General features: G+C 40.9%; 1 pseudogene; it reads left to right on the forward strand.

The window, feature by feature from the left end:
- Positions 1-9,142: 9,142 nt before the first annotated feature.
- Positions 9,143-9,253, forward strand: LOC122560358 (annotated as a pseudogene).
- Positions 9,254-9,528: the final 275 nt, after the last annotated feature.

Raw genomic sequence — 9,528 nt, forward strand, 5'->3', positions numbered from 1 at the left:
TCGTTTCATTAGAGCCAGTCTCAATACCAGAAACATGGCTGTTCGTGCTCCGTCCCCCTGAGAATCCATCACCCCCTACATTTTCCAAAACAGCATACCAGTTTGAAATGGGTATATCCACAAAAAACTCCTGCACTAGCTGCCTACCTCTCATCCTTCCTGGAATTAACCGATCTATGTGACTGTATCTGAGACTTTCCCCCCTTCCTATAACTGCCATCCATCACATACTGTTGCTGTTGCAAATTCCTCATTGCTTCTATCTGTCTCTCCAACCGATCCACTCGATCTGATAAGATTCGCATCCAACAGCATTTATGGCAGATATAATCCGCAGTAACCCTTAAACTCTCTTTAAACTCCCACATCTGACAAGAAGTACATATCACTGCAAAGGCCATTTTTGCTCCTTCACAATCTACAGACCCAGAAAATAACACTGTCTTATTCCTCCACAAACACTGCCCCAGGTTAAATTATTAGCTATGGCTTATATTTTAAGTTTAATCAAGAGACTTATCTCCAAAAACATATAATCATGAAAAAACCCACTGTACTCACTAATACAGCCTTTCTCTTGGACAGACTTAAAACAACAATTAACTTATCTGATTCTGTGCTGTGAACTTCACCCAACAGTTCCTCCAAGATTAGTTGTGAATTTCACTGTCAATTTTCCCACATACACTCCGATGTCCAGCGAAACACGAATTCAAATAGCAAAGGCGGTAACTGTGCAGGTTCTCTCTCTCTCTCTCCTGCACTGTCCTCACCAAGTGCTTCCTTTGTCTGCTCTTCTCCCTTTTAAACTGCTGTTGTTTTGACTTTTTTTTTCCAAAGTTCCAAAATAATGATACAGCATATAAAACAGTAATTGCTGCTCCTGGAATTCGTGAAAATCACCTCCAACACCTAAAATACCTCGAAAAAAGGAGCAGCTCTTACAGCCAGAAATTTTTCCCCTCCTCCATCTTGGACATTGCCCACTTCCGCAAAGCAAGAGGGAAATTAAAAGAAAATATACGGCTCTTTCACTGAAATTTCAGAAGCATTAGAAACCCACAGGTAATACTTTTCAAAAGGCATTTTATCCTCTATTAATAGATAGTCTATTTTTATATATAGTTGGGTGCAATATTCTTAGCAACTCTTAGGTATTCCTGGGTGTTGTTAGATATTTTTTAATAGCTATAAATAACACAAAACTGAATTCCATTAGACTTACAATTACAAATTTTAGCATGGTCATATGCTTAGCAATTTTTAAAATTTATTGCTTGTTCATGTCTGTTCATAAAATTGGAAAAGTAAGTCACCTCTAATACAATTGAAACTAGCCTTAATATCTTATAAAGTTATGCAAGTTGGGAAGTATGTTTTCTGAAGAGGGAAATTCCAGATGTTTAAAATTGGAGATGTTTGTGGGACAATGAAAGCTTATTGAAATTTAGCAGGTTATTTGGGGTATGGTAATGTTCTTGGGCAGATTCCTCTCCTGGTTGTCTAAATTACATAAACAGAAAAACCTGAATGTTTATGAATGTGGTAAGCTTGAATTCTGCCAAACTGAAATTTCTCAGGAAGCATTCTTGATCAAAGATAAATCTGAATAAGTATTAAAAGCAATAATCTACTTCAGGTTGTGTCTAATCTGTCAGTTGAAATCAATTATCTTATTAAAACGTCAGTCATGAGATCATTAGCTGTGCCACATTTATTGTGTATACCCGGATGCTCTTGAGAAGGTGGTCATGAGCTGCCACCTTGAAACGCTACAGTCCATTTGGAGTAGGTAGATACACAATACCATGAAGAAATGAGCATCAAGATTGTGAAGTCAGCCACACTGCATGAAAGACAATGTATTTCCAAGGCAGGATGGTATGCCGCTGGTGTTCCCATGTATCTTATGGCAGAGGAATGCTTCAGGGGAAACTGCCACAGTCAGTCAAGTGGCTGGTCCAATTCCAGTGCAGGGGCATGGCCACAGTCAGTCCTAGGGTTTGTCCTATGTAAGCCTGAGAAACTATGCCAGTGCAGTCCAGGGATAAGGTCACAGTCATCGAGGTCAGGTGGAAGCAGCCCAAGCCATTTCAAGTCAATTAGGACGCTGTTGGGAGATCAGTCTGAGCAGTGGAAGATGGTCAGTCAGAGATGTCCTACCAAATTAGTCAGAGATCTGCGTCAAAATCAGTCATTGGGGTTTGGTCACTAATTATCTGTAGGACTTCTCAGGGGCAATCCTGTGGAGTCAAGGCAGATCATGCCTGAGAATGAACTTAATTGCGTCGGGGATGGCACAGTGGCTCAGTGGCTACCACTGCTGCCTCACAATGTCAGGGACCCAGGTTTGATCCCAGCCTCGGCTGACTGTGTGGAGTTTCCATGTTCTTCCTGCATCTTCTTAGTTTCCTCTGGGTGGTCTGGTTTCCTTCCACAGTCCAAAGATGTGCACGTTAGGTGGATGGGTCATGTTAAATTGCCTATGATGAACAGGGATATGCAGGGTAGGTGGATTTGCCATGGGAAATGCAGAGTTACATGGATAGGGTAGGTGGGTGGATCTAGGTGGGATGCTCTTTGGAGGACTAGTGTGATTCAATGGGCTGAATGGTATGCTTCCACGCTGTAGGGATTCTGTGATTCTACGAGTTGCTGTATATAAAATCTAATAAGAGTGTTCAGGGAAATAATTATAACCATGGTTTATGAGATGTGCTGCAGTTGTTGGCCAATTATCGACTAACGATGTTGCAGGGGATTAAGGATGTCCTAATCCATCATATAGAGCTATGCAGAGCTCTGCCATCTTCTGGATGAGGGCATGTACTGACAAGGAATGGATGGCAGTGCTACTGTGGTGGCCATTGAGCTCACGGCTGCTCTTAACCTTTTTAACCTACTCATTTCAGGATACAACTGGGAACTCCTATGAGATCTCTAAATCCTCTACTCATGAGTACATTTGGAACGCTGTCATTTTTACCAGAGTCCACCCTTCTCTATCCCTCTACCTTGATGAATGGTATTCAAGTAGCTAGGGCCTTAATGTACTTGGCTATCTCTAGCTTCCCTCAGGTGCGGGGGAGTATTGGTTGCAGGATATTGCTTTAACCTATCACTAACAAGTAGTGAATATGACGAGGAAAGGATTCTGCTCATGTAATGTTAAATGAATTGGTGACCATAAAAGCCATCAGATATCCTGGGAGTCCCCATGATTCATGCTCACAGCTATCTGTTTGGTTCCTAGACTCTCGCCCATAGAGGGGATAGCTATTTGTAGACAAAGGCAAGGGCACATGCAGGAAATGCACAGATAGATGTCAATATGCAACTCTGTGTTCACTTCCACCAGGAAATGACCATAGACCTCCTGAAGGTGCATTGACTACTCAAGCAGGGTCTTGGCAGTATAACCCTGAAAGGAGATCCTCCAACCACACATAGTTTGCCCTTCGTAATTGCAGCTGACCAAGGAGACAGGATGTGATGTCTGGGATGCAGATGAAATAAGGGAGCATGAGCAACCCTCTGAGGATTTAGTTGGAATTGAGGCTCAGTTTATTAACTAGGAGGCCTGCCCAATAACAGTAGGTTATAACAATATTTCAGAGAGGCCAGAGACCAGCTTATTATATCCTGCTTCCAGGATGACTAAGCTGTGTTCAGAGATTGTTTGCTTGCTTATGCATCTAAGTTGCTCACCTAGCAGGCAGCCCCAATTAGCATCAAGAATATGTCCATCTTATTGGTTTGTTGTTCTTCCCTTTATGTTTTGCTGATTCAAAGTCAGTTATAAATGTTAATTTGTGAATAATATCTTCAGTTGAACCAACATTAAAGTAGCTACACGTAACTTGCCCCAAGTCACTGTTTGGAAAAAACAGCAGTAAGATAGTGCACTTCTGGTGCTTGTGATGTGATCTGGCACTACCCCTATGAAATCTGAGTCAAATGTAGTCCTGGGTTGTCACAAATCCTGAAAGAGCTCCTTTTTGACTGTTCTTTTGTCTCTGTCCCTTCAGTGCTTCAGAGTGCACGGAGACTGTAATGTTGTCTTGAGACACTTGATCATCTTCTATGACAGCACTTAAATCTGTGAAAGGCAGCTCATTGTGGAGCTTTGCTCTCCAGATCATTATGCTGAGTGACAGTGGACATGGGAGCTGCCTATTGAACATCTCTTGACCTTGAGTGGCACTACGCTCCTTTGAAAAGCTCAGACATGGGAACATCATTTCCCTCCTGAGATGTGCAGAATCATCATTGATTCCACACTCTCTCCCATTAAATGGATGGAGGTATTGGTGAAATATGTCCAATGTAGGCCCTGACACAACCCTGGGACATTATCTTGAGTCTCAGTGTGCTCCACATTAATGTGCACTGTCTTGGCTGCAGTCTGCAAAGTTATGGTAGATGGATCACTGACCAATGAGGCGATCTGCAACCAATGAGCCAGCCGTTTGTAAGACATGACAAAGTTTAGAAATTGCAATATCTTAGATTAATGGGGTGTATGAAGACTCCTTGTCTTTCATATGGGAATGACTTCATGTGAGACCTTGCATGGACATAATGCATGTGATGTTGAGGCTTACAGACAATGATGCTTTGTGAGATACATGAACAGTAACAGAGATAGAGTGAGTTAGTGGCCTTGTGAGTGTGAGGTAGCAGTCAGAAGATGGTGCTGGGAGATCATTAACCATCTTTAGACATTATCCCTTTCCATGGTTGAGCTGGTACCTCCCTCTACTGTTGTCTATGTCACCCAGGCAAGTTGAGTCTGGTTGTGTGGCTTCTTGTTGCAGTCAGCTGGGAAGAACACTGACCTTTTCTCCATCACCCCATGTGTAAGAGCCTCAATCTTTTTCCAGGAAGTGGGGAGTGAGCTTGGATTTGTCCTGTTCCATCTGGTGAGAGTTGAGAGATGAGCACCTCACTGTGTGGAGCAGTTCCTGGTTTGCAATATTGAAGTATTGTCCAGCTATTCGTTAAATATGGCACAATAGCTTTGGAAGTTGGCAGGTCTCGGCACTTAAGTCTCATTCCCCATGTAATTGGCCAAGTAATGTGCTCAACAACTCATTCAATGATAAGGTGAGAAGGGCAACGATTGCATGAGGTCATTTATCTTGGGCCTTGGCAGAATAGCAGTTTGAAACTCTCTCATTGCTAGAATTCATCAACAAATGGAAAAATCCCAATCCAAGCCAAAGTAGCTTGGTCATTGGTCTGGTCAAGGAGATAAATTTTGTGGACAATCTTAATGGAGGTGGAGAGACAGAGAGGGAGAGAGGGAGCTTTAGGGAAATAACATCATTTTAAGATGAGCAGGAAGATCCAATGGATGTGCAGCTCCTCCCTTGCCTCAAACATCACAATACAGAGAAGTAAATGCATAATGCAGTGGATGCTGGAATGCTGAAATTAAAACAGAGAATGCTAGACAAACTCAACAGGTATGGCAGTATGTGGAAAGAGAAACAGGATTACCTCTCCATGGATTGACTAAGTAGGCACAAAAAGGATGGATTGACAAAGTAGACGAAGAAAAAATGTTTCCTCATGATGCGCAATCTAGAATGAGCGGTCATATGTTTTGGGATAAGGGGTAGCAGATGCTACCAGACCTGCTGAGTTTCTTCAGCATTCCCTAATCTTATTACCACTCACAATAAGCTAACTGATTACTCTCAGTATTGTTGTAGGACTAAGCTCTGCTTGAAATGGCTGGTTACTTTAACATCCCTAACAGTGATAGTAATTGAGTGTTCAATATTTCGGTTAATAAAAACATGATAATAAGCTGAGGTATAAATGCAGGTTATGTTTCAATGAATGAAAAGGATACAATTATGCAGCACAATATCAATAATGACCAGTTGATTTGAAATGGACTCTTACTTTTGACAGTGTTACAAGTTCTTCAATATTTTTGTAGTTAAGGAGGACAGTGAGCACATATTTAACTGGTTGTCACAGGAAAAGACATAAGGAATGACAGAAATGACCTATGTAAACTGACTGGAGAAAAATTCAATAAATTCAGTATAAATAAAGTAGAAACAAACAAAATTGCCCAGAACTAAATTACTTGGCAAAATATCCATGGGATGATCGCCAAAGAAATAATTGACTGTAGCAATCAGAACATGACGGCTCTTGATGCAGTTCACTTAAAAATGTTATCGTAATGTGTCATCAATTTAATTGGATTTTGATGACATCTCTCCCTTTATGCAGTTTTTCTTCTATGAAGTAGTTAACGTAATCAGATCATGCTGGATCAGAACAGGGAATGTTTAGTGAATGCTGCCAGGTATAAAAGTTGATGATTTTCTCCATCTATCATATGTGGGGGCTGTAGCCAGGCAGTCGCACATGAGTGGTGCTCCCCAGTATAACTTAATTCCAACTGTGCAGGCTCACATCATTTTAGTGGACCAGATGTTCTCCAGAGCAAGTTTATTCTTGGCACAATCCTATACCTTAAAACTACATGTGGACCTGGAACCAGAAAGTCAACTGTCTTTTTTTTATTCACTTTTGGAACTTGGGCGTCACTGGTTGCCCAGCATTTTTTATGCCCGTCTCTAGTTGCCCTTGAGATGGTGATAGTGACCACTGAAGTCCATGTGCTTTAAGTTGATCCACAATGCCCTTTGGGAGGAATTCTAGGATTTTGACCCAGAGACGGTGAAAGGCCAGTAATATGTTTCCAACTGAGGATGGTAAGTGGCTTGCAGGTTCCCATGTATCTGCTGCTCTTGTCCTGCTAGACGGAAGTGGTTGTGGTTTGCAAAGTGCTGTCTAAGAAAGCTGTCTCAGTTGTTCTAGAAGGCCTAAATGTGCTATAATAATGGCTGCCTGTTACATGGCCTAACCTGATTGTGATCCAAAACAGTCTGATCTGCTTCTAAGTGTGAGGGTCTGGATAAAAATACTGTAAGTTCTAGTCCTATCCTGGAGAGCTGAGCACACAAACCAACCTGACCTGCTGGTTTAATAGGATTCCTGAAGGAGGGCTTATGCCTGAAACTTCGATTCTCCTGTTCCTTGGATGCTGCCTGACCTGCTGCGCTTTTCCAGCAACACGTTTTCAGCTGCTGGTTTAATACCAAAGAATCCTTGTAGAAGTGAGGGTCTTTCTCTCGACTAAACAGGGGGCAAGAGAATACATGGCAGTGTTAAAGTGTTGTGTTGTTTTTCTTCAGTGGACAACAAATATATATCCCTTGGTTTCTCAGTTCATCCACAGACTTCAATGACCATCCAGAGAGTGAAAACTTGCAATCTTTGTTTCCTTTCTAAAATCAAACATCTCACACATTAAATTGTACTTATCAATTCTACAAACCTGCACATGTATCTTGAAGTTTTATACAGATCTCCATTGTGTTTGCCAATACGTTTTGCTTTACATTGGCAATGCATTTGCTATATGCAAGTATAAATTATCTATATAGGCTCTGAGGATTGGGAGCATTTTAGAATTCAGCAAAGAAGGACCAAGGGGTTGATTAAGAAGGGGAAACTACAGTGTGAATGTAAACGTGCAGGGCACATAAAACTGCCACTAAGAATTTCTACAGGTACATGAAGAGAAAGAAATTAGTGAAGATAAAGAAGCAGGGGAATGTTTAATCCAGGACAGAGAAATGGCTGAGCAACTGAATACATACTTTGGTTCTGTCTTTACAAAAGAGGAAACAAATCAGATACTAGAAATGTTGGAGAATGCAAGATGTAGTGAGAGGGAAGAACTGAGGATGATCAATATTAGTAGAGAAATGTTGCTGGGAAAATTGATGGGATTGAAAGCAGAAAAATGTCCAGAGCCTGATAATCTACACCCCAGATGTAGGAAGAGGCTCTAGAAATAATAGATTCATCTTCCAGGATTATATAGACTCTGGAACAGTCCCTGTAGATTGGAAAATAGCTCATGTCACTCCAATATTCACAAATGGAAGTAGAGAGAAATCAAGGAATTATTGGCCAATCACCCTAATATCGGTAATGGGAAAAATTCTCAAATCCATTATCAAGGACTTTAGAGTGTCAGGATCAGACAAAGTCAGCCTAGATTTACAAAGGGGAAACTATGCTTGACAAATCTGTTGGAATTCTATGAAGGTGTAATTATTAGAGTTAACAAGGGGGAGCCAGTCGATGTGGTATATTTGAACTTTCAGAAAGCATTTGACAAAGTCTTGCATTAGAGATTATTGTTCAAGATTAAAATGCATGAGATTGGAGAAAACATAATGTGATGAATAGAAAGTTGGCTAGTAGACATGAAACAAAGAGTAGGAATTAATGGGTCATTTTCAAATTGGCAGGCAGTAACTAGTGGGGTGCCACAGGGATTGGTGCTGGGACCCCAGCTATTCACAATATATCGCAATGATTTGGATGACGGAACAAAATGTAAAATCTCAAAGTTTGAAGATGATACCAAATTGGGTGGGAGGGTGAACTGTGATACATTATTGATAATAAAGTTATATTCCAGACTTAATAATTGAAATTAAATTCCAAGAATTGAGAAAAGAAACCAATCCCCAGCACACCAGTCCCAAATTGCCTCTAACCTGAATAATGTCAATTTATATGAAGTGTTTCATGTGAAACCAAAGATCTATTCATTTTAACAAATTTACTTTTAATGCAGACTCCTAAAATTACCTATTAAGCCTTTTGTGAGCCATCTTATTGAATGTCTTCTATGAATGCATGCCCTTTGCCACATTTTAATTCAATTCTTCAAGAAACGCAGTTACACTTTTCAATCATGACTTGACTTTCACAAATCCATGCTGATTTATGTAACAAATGCATCTCTAAAAAGCCATTTACTTTGCATTATGAATTCCAAGAGTTTGCCACAACTCATGTTGAACTGACTGACGAGTTCTTGCTTATGGTGTCTATATTGTCCTCCTCATGACCCTAGTTTTCTGATGACTACTTGGTTATAATCCTAGTGTAGATGGGATATCTGTGTGAAGAGTCTGCAGAATCCCCATCATAACAGACTTGGAAATAATTGCCCAGGGCATTGACGATTCCACTGTACATTTCCTTCACACTGGGAACTCTCCAAAAATAACCACTTAACTGAGAGAATTCTGTACTGCACAAAAGGACAGGAGGTTAGCACTCCCCTTGATAAAGATGAAAGGGTTCCTAGTGGCCTTATAACACACAAAGGGTTAGGGCTTAGTAGATCTAATCATGTTTTAGGTTATACGGTGGCATAGTGGGTAGCACTGCTGCTTCACAGTGCCAAGGCCTCAGGTTTGATTCTACCCTCAGTCGATTATCTGTGTGGAGTTTGCACATTTTCCCTATGGCTGTGTGGGTTTCCATCACATGCTCCAGTTTCCTCTCACAGTCTGAAAACGTGCAGATTAGGGGGATTGGCCATGCTAAATTCCTTTGTAGTGTCCACTGTTATGGACCAGACCCTCTCAAATATATTAAGAAAGTAGCCTAGACCCTAACTATTTCTTATTT

The sequence above is a fragment of the Chiloscyllium plagiosum genome, chromosome 20 (genome assembly GCF_004010195.1).
Source record: "Chiloscyllium plagiosum isolate BGI_BamShark_2017 chromosome 20, ASM401019v2, whole genome shotgun sequence".
Taxonomy (NCBI): domain Eukaryota; kingdom Metazoa; phylum Chordata; class Chondrichthyes; order Orectolobiformes; family Hemiscylliidae; genus Chiloscyllium; species Chiloscyllium plagiosum.